Source organism: Agelaius tricolor, unplaced genomic scaffold, assembly GCF_023055355.1.
Source record: "Agelaius tricolor isolate 1412-34295 unplaced genomic scaffold, bAgeTri1.0.p SCAF_3, whole genome shotgun sequence".
Taxonomy (NCBI): domain Eukaryota; kingdom Metazoa; phylum Chordata; class Aves; order Passeriformes; family Icteridae; genus Agelaius; species Agelaius tricolor.
Genome location: NW_027269263.1, coordinates 39,593,372 through 39,611,416, shown reverse-complemented (window position 1 = coordinate 39,611,416; position 18,045 = coordinate 39,593,372).

Below are 18,045 nucleotides of genomic sequence, written 5' to 3'. Positions count from 1 at the left end.
CATGTAATTATTATGTGACTTTAGCCCTTTTTTTCCCACGATACTATAGTTAATCTTGACAACAGCTAGCATTAAGTGCAGTGATTTAACTCCCCTGATGATAAAGTTTAAAAATAGCTTTGGTTCAGCTTGTTCCGCTCTGCCATTATCCTCCATCACTTGGCTCAGGGGGGTGACCTTCATTCTCTTGTCTGGAGGCAGGGCTTGGACACGCTGGACATTGCCTTTCAGAGGCTGTTTTTCCTGGGTTTTGGGAAATGGAGCTGGAACAGGAAACTGCATGAAACATCCCCTTGCACAAGAAGACCAACCAGCTAGGGCTGTGTTAGTATTTGGAGGTTACCTTTATATTTCTCTGAGGTTCATTGATTTCAAAAGAAAAACAAAGCAAAGCTAAACAAAACCAGAGCAATTGTAAGATTTTGGAGCAGAGAATGCCTTCCTAAAAAGGCAGATGTTGAGTAATGGAGGTGCTCTGTTGTGGCTGGAATTGGGCAAGGTTTTTTCTTGCTGATGGGTAGCTCACAGCATGGCTAAAGAGCTGTAGCTTCAAGGTGCCCTGCAGCTGGGCTTCTGCAAAGGTGTTACTCTTTTGTCTAAACAGGCTTCATGGAGGCTTCAATAATAACTTAGGATAGTGAGGAAAATTTAACTTAAATCTTCCATGATTGAAAAGTGCTATAAACAAGGGTCTACTTTTAGGGGATTTGAGGGACTGTTGTCTTCCAGGCAAAGGAAACAGAACAAAAGTTTCCTAAACAGGATTGGGACTCATTATTTGCCTCTGCAGATCTCAGACATATTTTACCTCCTCCTTTGCACTAATGATATCATCTGCCAAGACCAAAACTGAAAGAATTCTTTGAGAAATTTCCTTAAAATACAGACGAGTACATTGCGTACAAAGATTTCATTCCATTTGCTGACATTTGCAGTCTTTCCTTCTGTGCTTTTTTCACACTACCCTTGACTTCTCAAGCTGCTTTGAACAGGCCATTTTCTGATAAAACCTATTACAACACAAGTCCTTGTAACATTCTAAGAAGAAAATAGAGAGATGAATCATGAAACTGGTGGAAGTAATGCTTATCGTACTCTATGGACAAATAGAAATACATTGGTAACAACAATATTGTTGTTGCATTTACTGAAATCTTTAGTTTATTTTCGGTCTTAATAGGCAGATGCATTTGCTCTTTTTGCAAACAAAAGAGTATTCAAAGCTCTAACTAGAAACAAATGATCACACACTGTACCTGTATTTCCTGAACTAAGAACAGAACAAAATCAAATGGTTTTGTCGGGCATGTTTTATAATTGTGCATTCCTGCACATAGAGGCCCAAGCAGGATCCTTCTCAAATGACACAGATGATTATTATTTTCTTCCCAAGGGAAAGTGGTATTACAGCATCAGTATTGTCCACTGGTAATGAGGTGCTCACAGATGGAAAGAGGAGGGGTTAAGACAGATATAACATGAGTGACTACTCTGTGGCAAATGTTGCTTTAAAAATGTTTTCATAACACTTCAAAGAGTCTGAGTGAAAGGATCATGTGGTAATACTGTCTAACTCTTGCTTTAAACAATAGGGACTTCCAACCCCAATCCTGGATAACCCTGTTAATATTGCTGGTAGTTTCTTTTCTTGGTGCCAAGTACATGATTAAGACACTGATTCAACAAATCAGAGGTGATCACTTCACCAGAAAGCATCATATGATAATCAAAGTCTTCTGAGAGGGAGCTCTCCTCACTTCTGCAGATCTATTTTCTGTTCCTTTCTTGCCACAATCTCATCACCTTTGTTAATATCTGCCAAGAGCTCTATAGAAGAACTCTGTGACAGTGGTTAAGCATTTTAACAGATGATGGTTAGGTGAAAGAATGGGTGAATGCTGCCAGTGACATGAATTTGCTTTTTGTTCTCAGATGTTATGGGGTGACATTACCTGTTTGTTATGGCCAAGAGAACAGCTGTAGCAGGGTCCCAGACCTTACTGTCTTTTTGAGAAGGCTTCCTTGGAACTTTTGCCTGCCTGAAGACTGAAAGTGTTTACTGATTTGCACAATTGTAGGAGCAGTTCTTCTGGTTTCACTAATATGGAAAATATTTCTGAACTGTTCCCTTTGCTTGTAACAAAAGCAGAATTGTAATTCAATTACTTGTAGATAGAGGTAGTAAAGCACCATTAACTGCTTTTTAAATGTGAAACCTTCAATGTGCATAAAAGAATTGTCTCTCTGCACCCAGTTGATACAGTTTCTCAATTAGACTTGTATATGAAAGACATTTTTTCCTTTCCTTTTTTCTTCACTTTTTTTTTTTTTTTTTGGTGTGTTTGTGTGTGTTATGTGGATGGCCACAATTTCAGTGACATGATTGCTTCTTATTCTGTGCATGCATATTAATGATAATTTTCCTTTTTAACTGGGCAGCCAAAATGAATGCAGAAAAGGGAGAACTGCATGGAGAAAACCGAGAGAAGGAAATGTATTTATAACTCCACTAATTCCAGCTCATGAAAATTTCCTGATCAAAGCCTAAAATCTATCTCCTACACTGATAGCAAGTGAGGAGTAAGTGGTTTTGTGAATGAGCTATTGCACTAGTAAAGCCTTCAAATCTCTCTGCTACTGTTGTAGTGCAGTATGGCCACAACCATTAATCTCTTCTTGGGAGCAGTGATCAGCAGCAGGGGAAAGTGGTATTTTCCAGGGGAAGGCTCTCTTTTTGGGTGAATTAAAAGGTAAGATGCCTAGTAAGAATCTGTGCCCAGCTGCTGGGGGAAAAGCAGCGTTGTGATGGGAGCTGGGCCAAGGAGGACGTACATCAGAGGTGAGATGATCCTTCCTTTGACCCCTCTTCTGGAGCAGTGTGCACATTGTTAAATACTTTAAGAAATACAGAGATCAGATGGAGATCACAGTTTCCTCTGCCATGGAAATGGCTAGAGATGTACTTAAAATAGGAGGAAGGACAGAGAAAGCAAAGCTGTTCACTTTTCTCTGAGGAGTGAAGGAAAACGTAGTTATAATCTTCAAAGAAATAAAAAGTTACTGCAGAACAAAAGGCAATGCAGTATTGTTAGACATCCAGTGTTGCTAGGACAAGAAGTAATGGGGTTATATTTAAAAAAGATATTTAGGCAGGAAGGTTCAGCAGAAAAATGTATTAGGAAATATATTCTCAGGAAAAGTTAGTGAAATATGGAAAGTGATTGCCTGAAGGTGATAAAGCTTTTAAAAGCAAGTCTGAGAAATATCTGTCATAAATGCCGTGCAGTCAGTCCTTATAGCATAAAGAGTTCTAAGGCCTCCTCTGGACCTTTTTTTTTTTTAATTTAAATGCTGGGTATTTTTTAGCCTTTTCTATAAAGGCTTTATCCATCAAAGTTATTTTTTTTCTCTTCACCTATTTTTGTTTAAAAGTCAGCCTTGTTCTTAGTATTAGGATTTTTTTTCTTAATTACATTTGATTTCTTGTTTATAAAATGATAAGCCATTTTCCTAAGGTGCTCTATCAAATAAAATTATCTCCACTGTTCGAGGATATAAAATTCTTTTTGTGAAGAAAATGCAGATGTTATGTTGTCCATCCACCAATGTTAAAGAGTTACTTAATCTGCAGTAACTGGCCAGAGACATTAAGATTACAAGTGGACACCTCCTGGATTTATTTGGGGTGCTTGTGGGAGCAGAGTGAGGCAGAATGGACTGAAATGTACACCTGTATCTGGAGGGTGGCACTTGCTCAAAGTGAGTGGAAACTTCATTTTACCAGAACTGACTATTTAAGAGACTGATGACATTACAGGTGTGTATAAATGAAGTCGGCTTTACAGTTTATTTGTGGGATGACAATGAATTATGATATCTCTCATGTTATCCAGATGACTTAGCATAATCATGTCTCACATCACTCTTTATTGCTCATTATCTTTCAGTGTGCTAATGCTTGATGCATTTTACATTGGTGATGATTTTGTAGTTGGATAACCAAATCAGGCATTACACTTAGTTTTAATGGAATGATTTAGTTGTCCATCTCTTCTTTTTCCTAATTCAGCAAGTAGCCACCATCCTAAATATGTGTCCTTAGACATGATGAATGCCTGTCTTCTAAGCTTGTCTCTGTCACAGATTTGTCTTGCAGCTCTCAGCAAATTGTGTCTTCCTTCTGCTCAAACAGATGTTACTCACCCATATTTCAGCTTTTCCAGATAACATGTTTGCATGTTATATTTTGCATACAGCCTAGTACAGCAACTGTAATTAAAACCTGGCAGAAGTCAATGTAAAGGCTAAACGATCCAGGGTGCTGCTAATAGTAAAGCCAAAATAGACTTCTCAGAAAAGTAACTGGAGTACTTCAGTGCACTCTAAAACCAGGGTGACCTCCTTTCTGAAAACCAGTTTTTACTTCACATTTGTGGGACATTTCATCACTTGCTTCAGAGATCTCAGTTGAAACAGTATCTTCCGTACTCTTTTCTCTTACCTCTTTCTTTCTATTTTCTTAGATATTCTTGAACCATATTTCTTTGCACTGTCTGCAACACAAAAGACCAGCACTGTTTGAGGATAGAGACAGCACTCCTGATTAAATAATGATCTAATGTTATCAATCAATGAAGAATTTTCAAGCATGTGAAAGGGGAATCCCTGGTAAAGTGATGAGTGCTTTAGCTATTATTTGCTCTATCAGACAAGTTTGCTCCATTTATTTTTTCAGAAGATCCTCTTTGATCCAGTGTAAAGATTTCTTGATGGTACTTGAAGGGAGATTCTATTTCTTGACGGTACTTGAAGGGAGAATCTATTTCTATATGTTTAATATTCCAGAGAGTTCAGATTCTTTAAAAATGTCATAAAATGTCCCCACAGTGCATCAGAGTGTGTGCTTGAAGAAATCTCCCTTTTGTAATACTATCTGTGAGATTCTCAGAAACGGAGAATCCTGGCCAAAATAATTCCAGAGGGACTGAGACAAGCCAAAACTAACATGGTTTAAAAAAATAACTCTGTAAGCTTACATGAAACTTTTCTAGGAGGGATTTCTTCAGTGAGCATGTGGATAGAATTTTTAAAACTGAAATAAAATGTGTGTCAGTCTCTCAAGCACTTGCCCATGGCATTTGCCACAATCTGAAGTATATGCCAAGAGAGGGTGGGATAGTATTGTACAATGTGATGAAGAGCAGCTGGGTCTTCTTCCCTCTCACGAGCAGCTTGTGCCAGATTGCTGTATTCTTTGTCTGCATGTTTGGGATGCAGAGCGAGTTAGATTAGAAGAAATTGCATGGAAGCAGCCTGCAGAGTTTTGAACACATATTCAAATCTGAAAAAATATTCTTACATAACCTCTGGTTATTTGCTGTGATGAAATCTAACCTCTTGGTGACTCCCTGAGCTGATTTCCCAGGTGCCTGTCAGGCCTTTTGGATCTTGGCAAGAAGTGCTCATCTCATGTTGCCTCAAGTGACATCTGGGAATTGAACTGCCCTCCCTCTCACATTTTATTTCTTTAGGAGGCTTTTGAGAAGCACCAGTAAAGCTTTACAGATACCAAAACTTTGCACGGGTGGATTTTATCCCACAGTTGCTTTGCTCCCCGTTTAAGCACAGGCCTTTGCAGGCAGAGAGCAAAGGAGACTTGCTAAAGAATCTCCTGTCTGAAGGTCAAAATGCCCTTGGGACTCCCTGAAGTCTGTCTGAGCTGGATAAGCTATGCTTTTTTCTTCATTGAGACACTGATTTGGAAGGTGTTGAAAATCTCTGGAGTAAAAAGGAGTTGCTGCTCTTTTCATAATTTCTTTTTTCCTCTGTTATCTCCTTGGCTTAAACCTAAGATTTTTTTTCTGTCAGTTCATGTTTAAATTTTTGTTATCATCCTCCATATATGCCTTATCAAACATCACCAACACTGATGTTCTTAGAGCTTCTTTAATCAGCCAGAAAAGAAGGATGTGGGGTTTTTTTCTTTTTTCTATCCTCTCACTAGCTAAAAGCAAAACAAAACTGTGTAGCTGTTTTAAAGATCTTTATTCTATCAGCCACAATATTTTTACTACTGTGAGAAAATACAGAAATTCCTGAACTGAGTTTTCTAGTAGACTTCCCAATGATTTTGTGATGGTGGAATTGGGACTAAGGTGCCACTGCTCTGCTGTGGGCAAACCATCACCCAATGGCAAAGAGAAAAGAGGTCCAGAGCTCAAGAGAGTCCCCCAGGAAGCTTTCTGTCTGCTTCTCTTAGCTAGCAGGTGAAAATACTGACCTGCAAATAACACCTAGTACTGTTATTGTGGGACAGACTAGGCTAAAAATGGCTAAAAAAAGGAGCAGTCTTTCAAATTTGTAAATAATAAAATGCAGTTGTCTGTCCTAGGAAAGAAAAGGCAGAAGATCAGTACCTCACAGCAGCTCCTCTGGGGGAACAGGAAGGGGGGAGCTGCTTGGCCCAAATAGAGTCTGGTATATTTGAGCAAGAGAGACCGGGAAGAGAAAGGAGGAAGGAACTTTGATGCAATAGGAAACTTCTGAATTTATCAAGGCAGGTCCTGCACAGTCCTGGTGCTGAGGACTCATATATAGCCTATGCTATTCTTAGAGCATGCAGCAGAACAATGGCTCCATTCGAAGAAGCTCTTTTATAGCTTGCCAATATAAAGAAGGCTGTGCAAAATGATATGATCATGTAATTGAACACTGTAAATAGATATGCTGACCCAGACGATAGTTTGAAATTAGATCACTTTCCTGCCACATCTAAACTTTGTAGACTTAACAGACTGAGAAAGACTTGATTATTTTTTCTGGATTTATAAATGTTCATGTTACTTATATGTGATTTATGAAATCAAGTGATTTGATGGGACAATGATGGGAACCTTTTTTCTGTCCATTGAAGCAGAAGCTAGATTAATTTAATCCCTTTGCTGGTTTGACTTTAATGTACAGTTATGAAATTAAGATCTGTGTATCCTGCAAAATCCAAACCTCAAACATAAAGAATACCTTTCACTTTTTATAATGCTGCCACAGCTTCCCCTATTAATTAGGATTAATTTGGATTATTAAAATTGATTCTGTGAAATGCAATAGAACTGGTGGTACAGGCTTGAGTCAGAGAGATACAGCCTGAAAATGCATTTTGAATGGCCACTGCCAAGACAGGAAGCTAATATGACAACCATGGCTGGCTGGCATGAGCCACAAAGTGTCCTGGCTTGCATAGGTTCATGGCAGATGCTTGATTCCCTGTATGCTGTGGGAAATGAGCAGTATTGCACTATGGAGGTGTTTTTTTCTAGTTCCCTTCCTAGTAGAGCCAGATGTGGCCCAGTGCAACAGCTTCTTGAAGATATTCTGAACTGCCTCAGAGTAGACATCTCACCCAGCTCCTTTTCACTTTTGTTCTAAGCAGTGCAACAAGGGCTGAATCTGCACTGATCACAGCCTGGTTGGTGGCTGTGTAGTCACAGCAAGGCACTTGGCATGGTGGGAAGGCTTTGCTTCTGGCAAAGGGTGACAGACAGCAGGGTGTGGCCCATGCAGAGAGGATGCTGATGGGGACAGAGGTGGCAGGGCCAGAGGTAGTGCCTGGAGCAGCAGGTTTTGCTGTGAGGAGTATTGTGAAGCCTCCTGGTAGGCAAAAATTGGGACAAGACTGGTAGTCAAGGCAGGGCAAATCTGGTATTTTGGTCTGCAACATGACAGCAGAGCAGGGAGTGGTTGAGTTGGGCAACATCCCAGAGTTCATCTGTGTGCCCAGAAAATGAGATCCCAAGAGGTAAAACAAAGCCAGAGTATGCCAGAAGTAGCAAATGGTCTGCAAAGCAGGCAGGAATTTTCTTTGATTAACTGATGCTGGATTACTGCGTGAGCAAGTAGGAGCAGAGCAGGGTGCCAGATCTTGGGCAAAAGGTAATTTTACATCTGGGAATCCCAGACATCATGTTCCCCTTTGAGATGTACAAAGTTTTGAACCATTCAGATGTCCAGCCTGACTTGTGGCACATAGTTAACCCACCAGCATCCTCTCTGGAGTGGTTTTGGTCGAGCCTCATGAACTCACACCAGAAGAATGTGTTGTGTCATGGGACTATGATACTTACAGCATTTAGATATTGCATGTCTCAAAAAGAAACCAAGAATGTTGAAGTAATGAGCTTCTAAAACACTACCATACTGAATTTTAATTGCAGAGCATCTGGGAAACTAGCAGGTCTGAACGGTAGCCATTTCATATGGGCTGCTTTTTTAATGTAGTTCTGCCATACCCTTCCTTAATATCTGATCCTTCTGCTGAATTTAGTTTTGTTTCCATGCTGTAGCCTTAAGCTGTGGATCAAGTGGCAGGTTGATATTAAACCGAGCTGCATTGTGAAGGTGTTGCATTGGGAGAGGGGAGCCCCTGCATTTGCTAAGGACCAATAAGTAACTCCTTCCTGAGGTGATCACACTGGGAGGCTTTTGGAGGGAGACAATTTTTCCTATGTTCGGTTTTGCTGTTGTGCTGGAATTCGTGATAAATGTCATGGTGGTTTCTCTACTTTCACTAGTGATTTAAACCACACATTTTTAAGATCACAGCTAGAAAGAGAAAATGTGAGTGTTGAGGGCTGAGCTGGGAATAGGACCCCGAAGTTGGAGATGCCTGACTTCAGTGTGTCTGGAGTCTCAGCTGGAAAGCTGCTTTGCGTTTGTTTGATTTGCATTGATATACTGTTACATCATACATGTGATACAATAGATTAAAAAAAAGCCATGTGGCTCTTGTCAAGAAAAAGGGAACTATGTACTTCTAGTAATTATTACCATATGATTCTTGCACTCTTCCTACATATATGGTGAAGCCACTTATAGCCTACTGAAATGCTATGTTGTTTTTTTTATCAGAGAGAACGGTTGAAACAACGTGTATATTGCCACAATAATTTCAGCTCTTTACATCTGTTACTTCACCACATCCTGTGTGTGCAGAGGATCTTTAGTCAAGAAAGTGAGCTTCAGATGTGATTGCTTATAATAAGTTAAATAAATTCCCAAGCAAATAGGTTGAGAAAATAATTTTCCTTTTAAATTATTCAAAAACTGATGGTGATAATGCAAAGCAGAGACAGGAACAGTCTTCGACATGCAATAATTTGACATAGCAAGTTGTCCTAGTTGTCTCTTCACACTCAGATCTTATTTACCAAATCTTTTCTGAGTGAATTCATGTAGTGCTTGAGTGTGAATCGTCATATTAAATCTTGTCAGTGACATTTTAAATGCTGTACAGTTTGAACTAACCTGCTTTAATGCTCTGCTCCTTTAACTAGTCCTGTTATTGTTTGCTGCAGTTGTTGACTCAGTCGATTTTCTGATGTGGTCTGGGAATGAGTTCTTTTGGACTTTCACATTATCATATTACAATATACACCACAGATTATTTATACTGGGGGTTAATTGCATCATCTGAATGGAATTCATTTTTCATTGTATCTAAAAGTTTGCATTTTAAAATAGTATTTTCTCTTATAGAAACTCGGAATAAAATTACATTGATTCTTGAGGAAATGAGCTCTAAATAATGATTCTATGATTCCATGTTTGGCTTTAAACAAACACATTGGATTGGAATAAATAACTGGGAAGTATTATTAAAGGATGAAATATATCACTTCGGTACTGTAATGGAATATGGAGTCTATCCAGCTAAATGTAGCAGATAAATAAATAAATAAAAAAGTATTGAGCCTTCTCAAAGGGACAAAGTTGCTAAGTACAACTTATCCGTGCTTAGTATAATCTTAACTCTTCTTCCAAGCATTTCCATTTAATTTTAAAATAAAATCTTGAAAAAATTCCCAGGACCAATAACTAGAAATATGCAATCTCATTCATGAGAAAAACAAGTGGGAGACAGAACTTCATTGTGTGTATGATTATTTTTTTGATTGGCTGTCAACACATAAATGTGAAAATAAATTGGAGGCATTAACTCACAACCCCATTTTTTGTCATGGCTTATTGGTGAATTTAAAACCTTGAAGTTCATTTTGGGTCAAGCAAACATTTCGCTTTTCCCATCAAACAAAGCACCTCATTGACTTGCACAAGACACCACAGAAAGGAAGGGCTGATCCACAAGATGGAGGAGGCAGGGCCTCGCCGGCCACCGTGGTGCCTTTGCCCAACGGCCCTCGGGATGTGGGATCCATGGGATGTGAATGTCCTGCACCAGCTGCCACATTCTGCTGGACTGCTTGGCTGAGGATGACCCAGCTCTGGGAGAGGGCTCTGCCTGAAGCACAGTGCTTTGGGCACCCAGCCTCCACACTTCCTTTCCTCCCTTTGAAAGCATGTGCAGTGAACACTCTTTAGCTACCAAAAATAAGAGAACTCTCTTCTTCCTCTTCATCACAAATGACAAACAAGGAGGCAGCTTTATTTTTTCCTCCCATCTCATAAATCAAACAATCCCTTCCCTCAGATGGCGGCGCAGGGGGAGCCTCAGCAGCCCTGTCTGCTCTGCACAAAAGCCTCTGAAGCGATGCCAGGCCGGGACGCAGCAGGAAGAGCCGGGCCCATGACCCCTGTGATGGTGTGGCTGCGTGGCCTCCTCTTGGTCTCATATTGGCCACTTGGTGCTGCTTCTGTGACAGGAAAAGGGGTTGCAGCTCTGGTGGGTTGGGGACCGAGGCTGCCCTTGACACAGGCACCTTTCCAGAATGCAGCCATGCCCTCTGTAGCAGCCAGGCTATGCACAGATGCTTGTGAATGCCCACATTTGGGGCACATTTTTGCTTGACAATAGTGGCCTAGAGGTCTTGCGGAAGAAAGATGTTGTTTTCCATGGCTGTTTTGTATTTCCTCATGAAGGTCTGGACTGAACTGGAAATGAGCTAAGTAGATTTGTTTGCTAGGCCTTGGGAAGCTTTGCTGATTGGCCCCCTGTTGTGCTGTTGAAAACTGGGGTGAGCAGGAGGAAGGATTTGTCAAGATGAAAAAGTCTAAGTCCCCAGGCTCATATGTCCGTGTCTGCACACAGAACAAAAGGAAAAAGGGAATTACAAAGCTGCTAATTTGTTAATAATGAAAGGACAGTTGCCAAGGTCCAGTCTGTATTCATGCACCATGGTTAGTTGCCAAGCAGAAAGGACCAAGAGCAGGGGCTTGGGGAGTCCTTTCCACCTCTGTGTTCTCTGGAGGTATCAGGGCTTGGCAGTTCTACCCCTATGTGATGCAGTATATCAAGCTATCAAGCTATATCAAGCTATCATAAAAGAAAAGAAAATCACCCCAAATCTACTAGCATGCAAAAGTGGATTTAATATAGGTAACCACAAGTATAATGGTACAAGATGCAGGGAGAAACTGAAAACCAAACTGTGATTTCAAAAAGTTGATGAGTGAGAGGACTCTAAATTAATACAAAAATATTGCCTTCAGATCAATAAACAATGCATTTTTTTATGCAACATTTTGGGAACCCAGCATGCCTTTCTTTTTCTTATGCATGAGACTTTTTTGACTCCTGATGTAGGGGAGCATTAGAAAACACCCTCCTAGACTGGGGTTAATGGGAGCTAGGAAACTAAGTGCTCAACATACTCTACTGCAGCAAAAGCTATCTTTTGAGTCTGTTTTTTATTTTCAATCTGGGAATGAGAGGGAAGTTCTTGGAGAGTTACCAAACCATTACAGGTGGTTGAAAATATTTAACTCTTCTCTTTTAGTAATAGAAAAACATTTGCACTTATAAAAAGTTGGTTCCAAATCTAGCTGACTCCCTATAACCATTTAATGAGTTACTGAAAAGAGCAGTCTGGGATGTGGGATATACTCCATAAAAACAACCTTTTCCCTTCTTCCCAGGAGGAAATTCCCTGCAGGTACTTGTCACCACTGTGGCCCTGTGTGCTCCAACCAGGCAAGACTGAGGGGAAGCTCTCTAGCTACCTTGCCCTTAAGGGATCTTTTTCTGATAAGGTATGAGAACCTAAAGCCTGCTTTAAGTTAGAGAGGGAGCTGTGTCTCTGGGAGGGTGGCAGTGCTTTGGGGAGAGGTTTCTCTCCTGACGCCATGCCTGTCCACCCTGCGTTTCATGGCAATCCAGCTCCCAGCCATGAACTAGTTCTGAGAGCCTGTGTGGGTGTGCAGGGAATGCACATTTGTGGCTTAGTCAGTGCAATGCTGATGGTTAGCAAGGTAAGCATCCTCCAAGGCTGCTAATAAAGGATGTCCTCCCCCTCCCTCTCTCTGACTGGCGCTGTCAAGACCTGTCTGGGCTATTCAACTGCTCCTCTATTGGTGAGGTGCTCCAGCTTCTTGGTTCAGACTCCTGTGAGTTCTTCAGGCCCAAAACTTGGGCCTAATATGTTTTCCTGGACATAAATCAAAGCAGAGTTAAAAATAATAATAAAAAAAAGCATAAAAAGCTGTTTGTGTTTTAGAGATACCATATCGTTCAGACTTCAAAATACAAATTCTGTTTAAAGTCTTTTTCCCTCCCCTGTGGTTTAGATTCATTAGTTACTAGACTTCCTTAGTCTGAGCAACAGTTTTAGTATAGATTAAGAAGGAAAACAGGATCTTGGTTTGCATTATAAATAAGTCTAGATTGTGCATTGACTTCCAGTATATTTTTCTTATTCCATATCTATGTCAGCTTGGGATGAACACTTCATCATTGTCAAGCCACCTGTGTGACTGCAAAGTGCCAGCTGAATCTGTCAGTGTTGCAAATAGGAAATGAAGAGACTTTGATCCTCTGAATAGCGTCCCTTATCACCTAAAGATGTTGATTCAGATTAAAATTTGCTATGACTTTCAATATGAAAAATTTGTTAGCTTTTTATCTACTGCAGTATTGCTCTACCAAGGCTGTCACAAGATTGTGTCGAAATGATCTGCAGTTATTTTACACTGCCCTTGTGCACTGCAAGGGTTTGTTTGGCCCTACCTTGAATTCAGCAGCTTGAGTTCCAGCTCAGGCTGTGCTTTCTTGCCTTGGTTCACCCCTGCCATTTCGGTAGCCACTGACATGTGAAGTGTTGCACTGTTGGCAATACTGGCTGCCCTTGGGTTCCTAAGGGAAGTATTGTAGAGAATAGTTCCCCAGTGTAAGCAGGAGTAAACATGTTTATTTTGTTTTGTTTTCTCCCCTTCTGGAGATGCCTGGACATCCTTGTCTTCTGAGCTACTGACTGAGGTCACCTTAGGGATCCCTATATGTCTCACGGTCTGGTGTACTGATATTTTTCCCCAAAGGCTGTGGTTGTGTTCCCTAATCCCACCTGCAATTTTCTTTGTGTTTGTGTGGCCAGCTGTATTTGTAACCCTTCTTTGTGCTGAATTAGGTAACCAACAGAAAACTGATCATGAGACTGCACGGAGAGGATGGCCTTTCTCTGGGCTATGTGCTCCCACTGGACATCTTCAAGGAACTGAATGCTCAGAAAACTATCAGAACCACAACAACAAAAGATAAGTGATTTCAATTTTCTTGGGGTCTAGCTTTCCCATATTTGCAATCTGCATGAATAATTGAGCCAGTATAAGAGGCAGGGCAGGGACTTGCACTTTTGGCAGCTGCTCAACTCTACTTAGCTCAACTCTGATGAGAAGCAGAAGTCACATTTGCTAGTAGGCTCTGGCTGCCATTTAATGTCTGTTGGTATGTTAGGGATCTGACTCATGTTTGCTTGACAAGCAGCTAAAATGGGTTAAAGTATGTTACTCCCTCAGGCACACATCAGCTCTTTTGCAGCTGGGGTCAGGACGCCACGGTTTCGGCTGGCATGCTGCAGGCACAGTATGCTCTGCTCCTGGACAACAACCTGTGGCAGTGGGGAGGAGTGAAGGCCTAGAGGGGAAACACCTCCAGGTGTCACAGACAGATTTGCCAAAGCTTATCTCCCAAAACCCACTGTAGGGTCAGGGACTTGGCATGTCACCAAGCGGGGCTGTGATGTGGGGCAAGTGGCCCAGGCTGTAAGCACCAGGCTTGCAGTCAGCAGCTGCCTCATGGCAGCTCCAACAGCACTGCAGGGACCCTGCAGGGGCTTTGAGGAGAGCTGCTTAACTTCTCTTTCTCATTTTGCCCAGAAGTGTAATGTGAATGGATTGTAAGCAGTGCACTGGGTCTCCCTTTCAGGCTCACAATTCAAGAGTAGTCTTTTTTCTTTGGCTGTCTCTTCTATCTTCCTATCTCCTCCCCAGCAGCCACTTCTCCAAGAAGTAATAACTCAGATCCTTTAGTTCCTTACCCTAGCCAAATGCTTTGATCAATCTAGTATCTCTCTAAACATTTTCCAACATGTTTCTAGTTTTTCCACCTTGAATGAGCCTCACAGAAAAATGTAAACCATTTTTTACTTTCAGCAGATTATTTCTTCTTCTTCAGCTCTTCTGTGGTTTTCTTTTCTTTCTTTACTTTTTTTCCTTTTAAAAAATACTTACACCATTTTACATAAGAACTAGACTGACATGTTGTAGGAATTTATTGAGTATTTCTGTTTATTTTTGGCACAGGACCCAACCAAATCCCCAGCGAAGTTTCTGTTGGGTTTAGAGCAATGATCTCTGTTTGAAAACTTATAATGCTCCTTACTCTGGATAACTGCTGACACACTCTCCCTCACTGCTTCTCTTGTCATTTGTGGATGTCACAGTGTGAGACTATTTTGCCTACCTGAGCTCTAGAGCAGCACTGTGAGTCTGGTAAGAAAATTGATGGTGTTGTGACTGCTGGTCAGTATCTGCTACTACTTGTGTCCACTTGTGATATGGACTCCAGCAGCCATCATGCTGGTTTTTATTAATGCTCCAGTCTGTTATCAGACCTGGTTCTGTTGCAAAACACATACAAGGAGAAATATGCAAGGAACATTTAGCTCTGTTAAAATAGACCTGCTGTTTTAGTGCTAGATTTCTTTTTCTTCTCTACTGGTTTTCTTCTCCTTCATCCTCTTACTGTGGCATGTTTGTAGGTGCATATAGTAGCTCATTGCAAAATGCACTAGATTTAAAAGAAAAACAGAAAAAACCTCCCTGAACTGAAATAGTTTCTTTAAAGCTGCAGCATTAAGTTTGGCCATGATCCACCCTGGAGACTTTCCCTGGCAGACTGTGATGCACACATCTCAGTTTGGAACTGCTCTTTGGGACACAGATTCCCGCAAGATTAACAGGAACATGATAGGCCAAGTCAGGCTAGGCAGCAAAGCCCGCTGCAGTCCAGTGAAGGCAATCTGTCCATTCACCTCTTATGGACTTTTCCGGGGCTGCCTGCATGTAAGGGGGCGGGGAAGGGAAGGGAACAAGAGGACAGAAATTTAGTTGGGGTTTGAAATCATTCTGTTTCTGAAGGATTCAAGTCATGTATGTGAAATAGTTCAAGCTTCCACTATGGAAAATGATTATCTTTCACATGTTCTTTATGCTGTGCTTCATGAAAAACTTGTTTCATTGTTAGACTGTGTTGAGCTCCTACTGGAAGAATTCCTGCTTTTCATTTTCTGGCCTGATCCAGCTGACTTCTAAGCTAAAAGAGATTTGTTAGATTTAGTAGGTAAGTCGTGAGGTTAGAATAAGCAATGCAAAACCGAGTGCATGTTCTGAGTGATGCTGAATGATAGGAAAGAGATCTGAAGACTGAGATCCCTTGTTGGAGCAATGGTATGACTGAGCATGTAGATGTAGCCCATTCATTTCTAATTTGGACAATGAAGAGTCTACCCACTTCTTACTGTCTGGTTTGGAATGACAAACAGGTGAACCTGCGTCATTTTCCACCAGGACATTGCTGTTTTGCAGGGCCACCTGAAAACCAATGTGTATTTGAATAGCTCCTCACAGCAAGTGCTATGTAAGGGCATATACACTCTGCTGCTATTTAAAGCATCAATACCAAGTTAGTGCCTGAAATACTACCTCTGACCTGGTTGGCAAAATTGATTCATTTCATTATAGACAGATTAACATCTCCTTGCTCTTCATTGACTTAGCGTTAAGGTCTCTGAGGCAAGTGTTAAGTCAGGGCAAGGTTTTATCCCAAATATTTTGATCCTACTCAATTGAAATGAATTTGTCATTATGTTTTGCTATTGAAAATGAAGGGGACTCATGTGTTTGCATAATCTCTGTTTGATTTTTAAAAGTATTCTTCATTTTCCCTCTTCTGCTGGGAGTGAAGTATTTATTTCTGTTGCTTAGAGAGCCCAGCCAAAGCTCATCCATATTTCTCATGCTGGATGCAGTCCATGAGCAAATCATGATTCAGTTCTGCATGACATAGAGGGTTTTTCTTTATTTAAAGAATATAGTTTATAGAGTTGCATATGCTAGTGCTTTAAAAGTCCTTCCACTGAGCTCTTTCTTCATAGTACTCAAATGAGAACACAGTGTTTTCTGTATTGTTTGGAATAGCCTGGGAAACAATGCCTCCCAGTGTGAACAGATCTCCTTCAGTGCACTGGCAAACTCATCTCAGAGGAATGTGGTTATCGACTAACCCATGATTTCTGATAGCAATAGCTAAAAAGAGTGGAAAAGTACTCAGCTCCTTGCAGTCCAACAGCACGGCAGTTTACCGATGCGCATGAGAAAGTCGCTTCTATTTAAAATGGTCATAAATCCTGTTGGCTCAAGCACAGCATCCTGTCTGCCCAGGGGTGGGGAAACAGCTGTGGACCAAGGTCTCTGGTGGTGTAAGCTGGTGTGGATCTGCTCCTTCCAGCAAAGCAGTTTCATCAACACAAGTTAAATATTTCATCTTAGTATACATTGCTGCACTCCTACTTGCAAAAAGAATACTTTGAATTAATGCTTGCGCTTGTGGGAAAACATTCAGATGGAAAATATAATCATCCATTGTTAACATGAGTGTCTGGATTCAATGACTGAAAGTTGGCATTGATTTGTGAAATATAAAATAAGGAACACACAGAAAAAACACACTTGCATGGAGACTAATTTTTTTTTCCCCTTGGGAGAGACTGGAAAGAGAACAGGTTTTGAGCAATTTCTCCAGTGAGTGCAAGGGAGCTAAGAGACTTTAGTTCTTGGAATGCTGTAAAGGTCAGTGACATTTGTCTTTGCCTCAAATTGGATGCTGCTCAGATTTTGGGAGGGAGCTCTTCTGCTTCCACCCCATGTTCTGGCGAAAGGCGTGGCAGCAAATGTCTGACCATGAATGAGGCAGGGGTGGGCAGAGGGGAGCTCACTCTTGTGTCTAGGCCCCTGCTTCATTGTGGTGGGCTGAGGCTTCCTTCCTCCATCTGCTGCAGTGCGCTGAGCGCCCCAGGGTTTGCCAGGCTTCAGTGGGAGTGCAGCAGAAACTGCTGCTGCAGTGCTGGCAGAGCAGAGGCTGGTCATGCTTTCACCCTTCCTACTGTATTTCAGAGTGCCTTGTAAGGAATACCTGAAGGAGAGCAATGTCTTGCAAAGCTGAAGGAAAGCACTTCCAGATGTGGCCTCTTCTAGAATGGCTGGCCAGGCTCGGGCTGGCAGCTTGCTGCATTGCACAGTTTGAGCTAGAGAAATGAGGGTAAAACAATCACCAAAAAGCAGTAAGATGTCCCTAAAGCCAAGGAGGAAAATGAGAGGATGTCCCTAAAGCCAAGGAGGAAAATGAGGAAAATGAGAGGTGCATTCTCTGCACCTGTGGATCCCTCTTCAATTGTGTGCTGAAGAGATGAGTTGTTCTTGCTGATGCTAATACTCCTCTTCAAGAGCAACCAGAATTCCCCAAGAACTTCGGATCTGCCCTGTGGAGCTGTGTGTCTGTACAGGAAGAGTCATCTAATGCACTGCCTTGGTGATTTCACTTAGCACTCTTGTTTTTCATACAAATGATTTTCTTAAGAAATGTTTACCTAGCAGGAAATACAATAAAAGAAAACTCAGCATCAACACAACAGCTGTGTAGTTCATCAGGAAGATTTCCCAGGTCTGGCACCTCCCTGTGCCCCCTCCTTTCTTCTGCCACTGCCATCTCTGCTAACTTTGATGTTAATTCTTCAACCTCATGCAGAGTAGGGGTAGGCAGGA